We start from the raw sequence: 12,244 nt of genomic DNA on the forward strand, positions 1-12,244 counted from the left end.
GGGCTTCTTGTTTATTTCTGTTTTCCTGGAATTCTTTTAGGGTTTTTTGCAATTCCTCTCTGTAGGCTTCTACTTGTTCTCTAAGGGAGTTCTTCATGTCTTTCTTGAAGTCCTCCAATATCATGATCAAATATGATTTTGAAACTAGATCTTGTTTTTCTGGTGTGTTTGGATATTCCGTGTTTGCTTTGGTGGGAGAATTGGGCTCCGATGATGCCATGTAGTCTTGGTTTCTGTTGTTTGGGTTCCTGCGCTTGGTTCTCACCATCAGATTATCTCTAGTGTTACTTTGTTCTGCTATTTCTGACAGTGGCTAGACTGTCCTATATGCCTGTGTTTCAGGAGTGCTGTAGACCTGTTTTCCTGTTTTCTTTAAGCCAGTTATGGGGACAGAGTGTTCTGCTTTCGGGCGTGTAGTTTTTCCTATCTACAGGTCTTCAGCTGTTCCTGTGGGCCTGTGCCTTGAGTTCCCCAGGCAGGTTGCTTGGAGCAGAAAAGTTGGTCTTACCTGTGGTCCCGAGGCTCAAGTTTGCTTGTGGGGTGTTGCTTATGAGCTCTTCGCGGCCTCAGCAACCAGGAAGATCTGCGCCACCCTGTCCGGGAGCTTCCGTGCACCAGGGTTCCAGATGGCATTTGGTGTTTTCCTCTGGAATCAGTAATGTGTGCAGAGTGCCTTCTCTTCTGGTTTCCCTGGTGTGTCTGCCTCTCTGAAGGTTTAGTTTTCCCTCCCACGGGATTCGGGTGCAGAGAACTGTTTATCTGGTTGGTCCCTTCAGGTTCTGGCCGTATCTCAGACGCAGGGGACCTGCTGCTCCTGGGCCCTCCTCTATGGGAACCCAGAGGCTGTATACAGTTTCCTTTTGGGCCAGGGATGTGGGCAGGTGTGGGCAGTGTTGGTGGTCTCTTCTGCTCTGCAGTCTCAGGAGTGCCCACCTGACCAGGCAGTGAGGGCTCTCTCCCATGGGGTTTGGGAGTAGAGTGCTGCTGCGGGCAGGGATCCGCCGGTTTGGGACTCCTGCTAATACCGAAAGTGTCTGGTCTTAGAGGAATTTTGCCTCTGTGTGTCCTGAGTTCACCAGGCAGGTCGCTTGCAGCAGAAAAGTTGGTCTTACCTGTGGTCCCAAGGCTCAAGTCTGCTCATGGGGTGTTGCTTGTTTATCTCTCAGGAACATAACTTCAACTGAGATAAAGACCTAATAATGACACATCTCTTTTCCATAAATTGGGTAAAACTAACTAAAAATTTATAACTTTGGACTGTCTATATTCTATCACCTTGTGTTCTGGAGGTCCTTCCTGAAATCTCATAATCTTTGCCCTAAGCTCCAAGAAACTTTGGCTTATGGAACCAAACTGCAAATGCAAGACATGGCACTCAGCAAAATATATTGCTTTCAAGTGATAAAATGAATATGGAAGTCTCTATCAATTATTTCATGTTGGTTTCCCCTCCTAGAATACGTAAGGTAAAAATTTTCATTTTAATTAGTCATATTAATGAATCCACAGAGATCTGGCTGTTCTTGGTGATGCACCATCTTCTTGTGTAACAAGGAGCAGTTCTCATCATGGTTTTTCCTCTCATATGGAAACTCACCTGCAGTGTGACCCTTTCCTCTTTTTTGGATCAATTGTTTTTTTGATTTGCTGATTGTGGATACAGAACATCTAGGTATACACTTTTCTATTTCCTTCTGAGTATCAGATAGCATATAGGCAGTGCACTAAGATAAAATTCTGCTCTGAATACATGAAATTTTGATTATAATTTTGTTTCCTTTCAGTATAGTTGAGAGTTAAAACTGTTGAAGTGGTATAATAGATATGTTCCTTAAGAGTTTTAAACCTATAAGATCATATACCTCAATATGATGCAAAATTGTAAGCACTATATCAGCACAGAAATTTGATGATATTGGAAAAATTTACAAACCTATAAATTTTGGTTCTCCCCAGAAAAATCACCTCAGTTTTAAGATCAAAGTGATATGTGAATTTTTTATATAATAAATGCTTAGCTATTAGGAAAATTGTAGGTAAGATGTGGTTTAAAACTCCTAAAGAATGTTTACCTGTCAACAGAAGCAACATGTCTTATCTGTCTATTTTAATGGTATTTTTCTAATCCTGAGCTATGCTTCATGCAATGTCATCTGCTCCATTACATTCCAGAATCGTTTTGATTATAAGGATAAGGAAATTCTTACGTTAATGGAAAAAGTAAATGAGAACGTCAAGATTATGAGCTCCCCATGGATACAGGTGAAGTCAATAATTTTTCCATCTGTGAGAACACATATATGGTGCTTTATTGGCACAGATCAAATTCAATATTGACCAAAAAGTGATGTGACAAGACACATTGGTTCTGACCAATGTATTATGGAAAGAATATTCATTGATCTTCCCATGGATGTACACAGAACTGTTGGTATAAAGCACAGCATTTAATACACCTACATTGTGCCCAAACAATCATAGGACATTATTCTATGTAACATCCCTGTTGTCTTTAAACTGCTAAGCAATGCTCACAATATTTCTGGGCAGAAATATCTTAGTTTAGAATGAATATTCTTGTAAAGGAGAAAGAATATCAGTGGTAATGAAATCTGCCTTGAAACCATGAGTATTTTCAATTCCTTGATTTTTGGGTCACATTCCTAGTGATGAGAAAACAGGAAAAATAGAATATGAATAGTTCAATGCTGTGTGGACCACAAAACAGGTTGGAGTAACCATATCAAATAAAATCATATTTCAAATAAAAGTTATCAAAAAGACATGTAAGGACACTTCATACTTATCAGAAGAAAAATCTAGCAAGATAAACTCTCAATCTTGAATATCTATGCTTAACATGCAAGGGCACCCACATTCATAAAAGAAACTTTACTAAAGCTCAAAGCATACACTGCACCTCACAAAATAATAGTGGGAGACTTCAACACACTATTCTCATCAATGGACAGACTATGGTAACAGAAACTAAACAGAGACACAGTGAAACTAACAGATGTTCTGAATCAAATGGATTTAACAGATATCTATAAAACAGTTCATCCTAAAACAAAATAATATCCATTCTTCTCAGCACCTCATGGTGCCATCTCCAAAACTTACCACGTAATTGGTCACAAAACATTCCTCAACAGATACAAGAAGGTTGAACTAATCCAATGCATCCTATAAAATCACCATGGAATAAGGCTGGTCATCAATAACAACCAAAACAACAAAAAGCACACAATTATATGAAAGCTGAACAACCCTCTCCTCAATGGTCAAGAAGAAATAAAGAAATCAGACTTTTTAGAATTTAATAAAAATGAAGGCACAGCATACCCAAATTTATGGGATACAATGAAAGCAGTGCTAAGGGGAAAACTCATAGCTTCGAGTACCTCCAAAATGAAACTGGAAATAGCATACACTAACAAGTTGATAGCACACCTGAAAACTTTACAACAAAAGGAAGCAAATTCACCTAAGAGGAGTAGAAGGCAGGACATAGTAAAACTCAGAGCTGAAATCAATAAAGTGGAAACAAAAAGAACAATACAAAGAATCAACAAAAGCAGGAGCTGGCTCTTGGCGAAAATCAACAAGATAGATAAACACTTGGCCAGACTAACCAGAGGGCACAGAAAGAGTATCAAAGGTAACAGAATCAGAAATGGAAAGGAAGATATAACATCAGAAACTGAAGAAATTAAAAAAAATTATTCCTACTATAAAAGTCTATACTCATCAAAACTGGAAAATATGGATGAAAGACAATTTTCTAGACAGATACCAGGTAGCAAAGTTAAATCAGGATCAGATAGGCCATCTAGAGTTCCCTAAAGACATAGAAGGAGTTTTTAAAAGTCTCCCAACCAATAAAAACCCATTACCAGATGGGTTATTGTGGAATTCTTCAAAGAAACATAATACTAATACTTTTCAAACTATTCCACAAAATAGAAAGAGAAGGAACACTATCCAATTGATTCTTTGAAGTCACAATTATGTTTATACCTAAGCCAAAAATTCCCAACAAAGAAAGAGAATTTCAGAAAAATTTCCCTTATGAATATGCAAAAATGCTGAATGAAATTCATGCAAACAGAACCAAGAACACTTCAAAACAATCACACATCATAATCAAGTAGGCTTCATTCCAGGGATGCAATGATGGCTCAATATACAGAAATTTATCAACTTAATCCACATATAAACACCTATAAGGGTGAACCAAATTATCAAGGGAAGAAATGCAAGGACAAGGAGCATGGACGGAAGAAAAGGTCATCCAGAGACTGCCCCACCTGTGGATCCATTCCATATGCAGCCACCAAACCCAGTCATTATTGCTGTTATCAAGAATTGCTGGCTGACAGGAGCCCGATATGGATGTCTTTTTAGAAGGTCTGCCAGAGTCCTACTTATTACAGATGAAGATGCTTGCAGCTAACTATTGGACTGAGCACTGGGACCCCAATGGAGGAGTTAGAGAAAAGACTGAAGGAACTGAAAGAGTTTTCAACCCCATAGGAAGAACAAGAATATCAATTAACAAGACTACACCAGAGTTCCCAGGGACTAATCTCCTGACCAATGTGTACACATGGAGGGACCCATGTCTATAGCCCCACAGGTAGCAGAGGATTCCATCTTCCTTCATCAATAGGAGGAAAAGACTTTGGCCCTGGGATGTCTCCCAATGTAGGGGATTGACAGTGTGTTTGAGTGAGAGTGAGAGGGTGGGAGTGGGAGGGTTCTCATACATGCTTGGGGAGGTGGAAGGGGTATGGAAGAGTGGGGAATGGGGATAACATTTGAAATGTAAACGCATAAAATAGCCAAGAAAATAAAATTAAAAAGTCAAAAAAAATAAACCATGTAGCACAATTGTCTTTGATTGGACTATATTGTACAACCAATATATGTTACATCCATGCATAAAATTCTGATAGAATTTTGCTGTGTAACACTTTTTTGCATGGCTTATATTAATAAAGATTTATCAGTTAATGTTCTGTTGAAATACTAGCACAACTTATAAAAATTAGAATAAATTACTTATTATTTTATGCTATTGATTTATATTTTTGAATAAATGTATACGATTTTAAACATCAATGCTCAATATCAGTGGTTGGTATAACTAGGTTTCATTATTGGCTCTATCTTCATGTATTTATCTCATTTCCTTTTATTTGATGTATTAGGCATTGCAAATTTATAACAATAATTGTTTTCTTTCATTCTCAGGTTTAGAAGGATTTTGAAGTACTTGTCACAATGAAACATGACGTGGTTTTGAAATGCTGTCTTTCACATTAAGTGACAGAAGAGAAAAAAGTCAGATTTCTATTCTGAGTCACACATACATCCATGCATCTTTAGGAAAATTTATTTTGTTCTTTGACATAACAAAATATTTATTGAGAGAATATTTCCGGCAATGCTATATTGTTTAATGTACATCAGATTTGAATGATTAACTCAATTTCTTATTATCTAACATCCCAGTATTTATTCAAAGGACTTTTAAAAAAGCCGATTTTTTTTTTTTTTGTATAATTTCTTTGGCACTGGGGGCAGATTTCTTTCCTTTTTTTTTTATTGGATATATTTTATTTACATTTCAAATGTTATTCCCTTTCCCCTAAGTCCCCTATCCCCTCCCATTCCCCTTCTCCAAAGTACTTTTAATTCAAGTTATTTTGATTTTAGGTTTCAAGTTTTCTACGTATTTCATTGATTTGATTATAAAGTCCTCCTCAAACAATACACAAATGTTAAAATGTAATAATGTTAAATGATGATGGACATTTTAGGTACTTCTGTTGCTATAATAAAATACCTGACAAAAGCATCCGAAGGAGGATAATTTGGGATTATAGTTTTTGGTAATAATCTATCATGATGGAATTTCACAGAAGGGGAACTTGAATCACTTCCTGATTACTCCATGGTTCCTGGCACATATGTAGCACAGGACTACCTTGTCTGGCCTCAGTGGGAGAGGATGGGCTTAATCCTGTACAGACTTGATACCTCAAGGAAGGGGAACGCTGGGGAGGTTGAGGTGGGGGTACGTGGGTGTGTAAGCAGGGAGGTTGGGTACGGGAGCAAACTCTTATGGGCAAAGAGGAGGGATGGAGTAAAGAACTTTGAGAGTGGGACAGGACGGGGCAACATTTGGAATGTAAATAAATAAAACAATTTATAAAATATAAATAAATATGAAGTATAATCATGAAAAAGTGGGCCTGCTTAGCCAACTCCCTTCAATTTATGAAGTCCAGGACCTAAGCCTATGGAATGGTGCTAATCAATTGGATGGGTCTTCCTACTCCACTGGTATGTCTAGAAGCTCCTCTTCCTTGTGATATGAAAGCCTGTCACAATGATAATCAGTATTCAGCAATTTAGACATCTAGTTCCCTTTAAATGGGGGGAAGTTATAAGGAGTTTTTGAAATAAAAGAAATAATTAAAATTTTATCTATTTATTACTTTTGTTTTCTTTCCTTTTGGGGACATCTTTCAAATAAAGGTTGTCATCAAATAAAGGCTCTCATCTTAATTTTGGTCTAAGAAATCAGTTTTATATTTAATACCTATTTATATAATTTTCATGTCACAGAACATAGATGCCTTTCATTTTCATGTTAGTTTTCCCAATACATGAACTTGACAATCTTTATTTACTATATTCTACTGGCTAAAGACATGAATCTTTTAACTGCTACATATAAATGTTTCTAGGATTCCATATCCCCCCCAATTTTTGGAGGGGGATGTTTTTTCTCTTTCATTTTTATTAGTTCTTTGAGAAGTTTGTACGGTGCATTTTGATCATACTCATCCCCAAAATGTTCCCAGATCCACATTGCCTTCCACCCCCATTCATCTTTGTACTGTGTTGTTTAGAGCCTTGACAAACAAATATGTCTAACTTCTAGCTTTGGATTGCTAAAGATTTGCAGTCTTTTTCCTCTTTGCAAAAGAGCAGACACCTTGTTTGAAAGGCCAACCAATAGAGGTATGAAAATAGAACTGAGCATACTTAAATTCATGACTTAGATAGCAGGCCAGGTCAATGAACTTAAATAAACGTAAAAATGGTGCACAGGTGTAGTCCATACTGTTATGTCTTTCAGGACATATGTGGATAAGACTTGCTTAAATTATCATCAGTTTCTTTATCTGCTAAGAGACATCATTTTGTGCACACATATGTATTTCAGTATCATTTTATAATTGTTCCCAATCCTTTAGGTGTACCCTGTGATCCCACCTTCATCCTGGGCTGTGCTCCTTGCAATGTCATCTGCTCCATTGTTTTCCAGAATCATTTTAATTATAAAGGTCAGGAATTTCTTGCCCTAATAGACACCTTAAATGAAAATGTAGAGATTCTAAGTTCTCCTTGGATTCAGGTGCAGGAAAACACAATCAAACAGTTGAAGGAACTAAAAATGGAAATAGAAGCAATCAAGAAAGAACACATGGACCCGCGGATCCCGGCCCGCAGCAGCTCTCTGCTCCCAGACCCCGTGAGAGAGAGACCCAACCACCTGGTCAGGTGGGCACTCCTGAGGCTGCAGAGCGGAAGAGACCACCAACACTGCTCACCCCTGCCCACATCCCTGGCCCAATAGGAAACTGTATAAGGCCTCTGGGCTCCGGTGGGGGAGGGCCCAGGAGCGGCAGGACCCCTGCCTCCGGAACCTGAAGGAAACAGACCGGATAAACAGTTCTCTGCACCCAAATCCCGTGGGAGGGAGAGCTAAACCTTCAGAGAGGCAGACAAGCCTGGGAAACCAGAAGAGACTGCTCTCTGCACACACATCTCAGACGCCAGAGGAAAAAGCCAAAGACCATCTGGAACCCTGGTGCACTGAAGCTCCCGGAAGGGGCGGCACAGGTCTTCATGGTTGCTGCCGCTGCAGAGAGCCCGTGGGCAGCACCCCACGAGCGAACTTGAGCCTCGGGACCACAGGTAAGACCAAATTTTCTGCTGCAAGAAAGCTGCCTGGTGAACTCAAGACACAGGCCCACAGGAACAGTTGAAGACCTGTAGAGAGGAAAAACTACACGCCTGAAAGCAGAACACTCTGTCCCCATAACTGACTGAAAGAGAGGAAAACAGGTCTACAGCACTCCTGACTCACAGGCTTATAGGACAGTCTAGCCACTGTCAGAAATAGCAGAACAAAGTAACACTAGAGATAATCTGATGGCGAGAGGCAAGCACAGGAACCCAAGCAACAGAAACCAAGATTACATGGCACCATCGGAGCCCAATTCTCCCATCAAACAAACATGGAATATCCAAACACACCAGAAAAGCAAGATCTAGTTTCAAAATCATTTTTGATCATGATGCTGGAGGACTTCAAGAAAGACGTGAAGAACTCCCTTAGAGAACAAGTAGAAGCCTACAGAGAGGAATTGCAAAAATGCCTGAGAGAATTCCAGGAAAACATAAATAAACAAGTAGAAGCTCATTAGAGGAGACACAGAAATCCCAGAAAGAATTCCAGGAAAACATAAATAAGCAAGTAGAAGCCCATAGAGAGGAGACACAAAAATCCCTGAAAGAATTCCAGGAAAACACAATCAAACAGTTGAAGGAATTAAAAATGGAAATAGAAGCAATCAAGAAAGAACACATGGAAACAAACCTGGATATAGAAAACCAAAAGAAGAGACAAGGAGCGTAGATACAAGCTTCACCAACAGAATACAAGAGATGGAAGAGAGAATCTCAGGAGCAGAAGATTCCATAGAAATCATTGACTCAATTGTCAAAGATAATGTAAAGCGGAAAAAGCTACTGGTCCAAAACATACAGGAAATCCAGGACTCAATGAGAAGATCAATCCTAAGGATAATAGGTATAGAAGAGAGTGAAGACTCTGAGCTCAAAGGACCAGTAAATATCTTCAACAAAATCATAGAAGAAAACTTCCCTAACCTAAAAAAAGAGATACCCATAGACATGCAAGAAGCCTACAGAACTCCAAATAGATTGGACCAAAAAAGAAACACCTCCCGTCACAGAATTGTCAAAACACCAAACGCACAAAATAAAGAAAGAATATTAAAAGCAGTAAGGGAAAAAGGTCAAGTGACATATAAAGGCAGACCTATCAGAATCACACCAGACTTCTCGCCAGAAACTGTGAAGGCCAGAAGATCCTGGATTGATGTCATACAGACCATAAGGGAACACAAATGCCAGCCCAGGTTACTGTATCCTGCAAAACTCTCAATTAACATTGACGGAGAAACCAAGATATTCCATGACAAAACCAAGTTTACACAATATCTTTCTACAAATCCAGCACTAAAAAGGATAATAAATGGTAAAGCCCAACATAAGGAGGCAAGCTATACCCTAGAAGAAGCAAGAAACTAATCGTCTTGGCAACAAAACAAAGAGAATGAAAGCACATGAACATAACCTCACATCCAAATATGAATATAACGGGAAGCAATATTCACTATTCCTTAATATCTCTCAATATCAATGGCCTCCAATCCCCAATAAAAAGACATAGATTAACAAACTGGATATGCAACGAGGACCCTGCATTCTGCTGCCTACAGGAAACACACCTCAGAGACAAAGACAGACACTACCTCAGAGTGAAAGGCTGGAAAACAACTTTCCAAGCAAATGGTCAGAAGAAACAAGCTGGAGTAGCCATTCTAATATCAAATAAAATCAATTTCCAACTAAAAGTCATCAAAAAAGATAAGGAAGGAGACTTCATATTCATCAAAGGAAAAATCCACCAAGATGAACTCTCAATCCAAAATATCTATGCCCCAAATACAAGGGCACCTACATACGTAAAAGAAACCTTACTAAAGCTCAAAACACACATTGCACCTCACACAATAATAGTGGGAGATTTCAGCACCCCACTCTCATCAATGGACAGATCATGGAAACAGAAATTAAACAGTGATGTCGACAGACTAAGAGAAGTCATGAGCCAAATGGACTTAACGGATATTTATAGAACATTCTATCCTAAAGGAAAAGGATATACCTTCTTCTCAGCTCCTCAAGGTACTTTCTCCAAAATTGACCACATAATTGGTCAAAAAACGGGCCACAACAGGTACAGCAAGATAGAAATAATCCCATGCATGCTATCGGACCACCACGGCCTAAAACTGGTCTTCAATAACAATAAGGGAAGAATGCCCACATATACGTGGAAATTGAACAATGCTCTACTCAATGATAACCTGGTCAAGGAAGAAATAAAGAAAGAAATTAAAAACTTTTTAGAATTTAATGAAAATGAAGGTACAACATACCCAAACTTATGGGACACAATGAAAGCTGTGCTAAGAGGAAAACTCAGAGTGCCTGCAGAAAGAAACAGGAAAGAGCATATGTCAGCAGCTTGACAGCACACCTAAAAGCTCTAGAACAAAAAGAAGCAAATACACCCAGGAGGAGTAGAAGGCAGGAAATAATCAAACTCAGAGCTGCAATCAACCAAGTAGAAACAAAAAGGACCATAGAAAGAATCAACAGAACCAAAAGTTGGTTCTTTGAGAAAATCAACAAGATAGATAAACCGTTAGCCAGACTAATGAGAGGACACAGAGAGTGTGTCCAAATTAACAAAATCAGAAATGAAAAAAGAGACATAAGTACAGATTCAGAGGAAATTCAAAAAATCATCAGATCTTACTATAAAAACCTATATTCAACAAAACTTGAAAATCTTCAGGAAATGGACAATTTCCTAGACAGATACCAGGTATCGAAGTTAAATCAGGAACAGATAAACCAGTTAAACAACCCCATAACTCCTAAGGAAATAGAAGCAGTCATTAAAGGTCTCCCAACCAAAAAGAGCCCAGGTCCAGACGGGTTTAGTACAGAATTCTATCAAACCTTCATAGAAGACCTCATACCAATATTATCCAAACTATTCCACAAAATTGAAACAGATGGAGCACTACCGAATTCCTTCTACGAAGCCACAATTACTCTTATACCTAAACCACACAAAGGCACAACAAAGAAAGAGAACTTCAGACCAATTTCCCTTATTAATATCGACGCAAAAATACTCAATAAAATTCTGGCAAACCGAATTCAAGAGCACATCAAAACAATCATCCACCATGATCAAGCAGGCTTCGTCCCAGGCATGCAGGGATGGTTTAATATACAGAAAACCATCAACGTGATCCATTATATAAACAAACTGAAAGAACAGAACCACATGATCATTTCATTAGATGCTGAGAAGCATTTGACAAAATTCAACACCCCTTCATGATAAAAGTCCTGGAAAGAATAGGAATTCAAGGCACATACCTAAACATAGTAAAAAGCCATATACAGCAAACCAGTTGCTAACATTAAACTAAATGGAGAGAAACTTGAAGCAATCCCACTAAAATCAGGGACTAGACAAGGCTGCCCACTCTCTCCCTACTTATTCTATATAGTTCTTGAAGTTCTAACCAGAGCAATCAGACAACAAAAGGAGATCAAGGGGGTACAGATCGGAAAAGAAGAGGTCAAAATATCACTATTTGCAGATGACATGATAGTATATTTAAGTGATCCCAAAAGTTCCACCAGAGAACTACTAAAGCTGATAAACAACTTCAGCAAAGTGGCTGGGTATAAAATTAACTCAAATAAATCAGTTGCCTTCCTCTATACAAAAGAGAAACAAGCCGAGAAAGAAATTAGGGAAACGACACCCTTCATAATAGACCCAAATAATATAAAGTACCTCGGTGTGACTTTAACCAAGCCAGTAAAAGATATGTACAATAAGAACTTCAAGACACTGAGGAAAGAAATTGAAGAAGACCTCAGAAGATGAAAAGATCTCCCATGCTAATGGATTGGCAGGATTAATATAGTAAAAATGGCCATTTTACCAAAAGCAATCTACAGATTCAATGCAATCCCCATCAAAATACCAATCCAATTCTTCAAAGAGTTAGACAAAACAATTTGCAAATTCATCTGGAATAACAAAAGACCCGGAATAGCTAAAGCTATCCTCAACAATAAAAGGACTTCAGGGAGAATCACTATCCCTGAACTCAAGCAGTATTACAGAGCAATAGTGATAAAAACTGCATGGTATTGGTACAGAGACAGACAGATAGACCAATGGAATAGAATTGAAGACCCAGAAATGAACCCACACACCTATGGTCACTTGATTTTTGACAAAGGAGCCAAAAACATC

The 12,244-nt window shown here is 38.5% G+C and overlaps 1 pseudogene; it reads left to right on the forward strand.

Moving 5' to 3' along the window:
* The first annotated feature begins 2,211 nt into the window (after window positions 1–2,211).
* Window positions 2,212–12,244, forward strand: part of Cyp2c66l (cytochrome P450, family 2, subfamily c, polypeptide 66 like) — a 50,517-nt pseudogene continuing 40,484 nt past the window's right edge.

Source organism: Rattus norvegicus, chromosome 1 (assembly GCF_021556685.1).
Source record: "Rattus norvegicus strain SHRSP/BbbUtx chromosome 1, alternate assembly SHRSP_T2T, whole genome shotgun sequence".
Taxonomy (NCBI): Eukaryota; Metazoa; Chordata; class Mammalia; order Rodentia; family Muridae; genus Rattus; species Rattus norvegicus.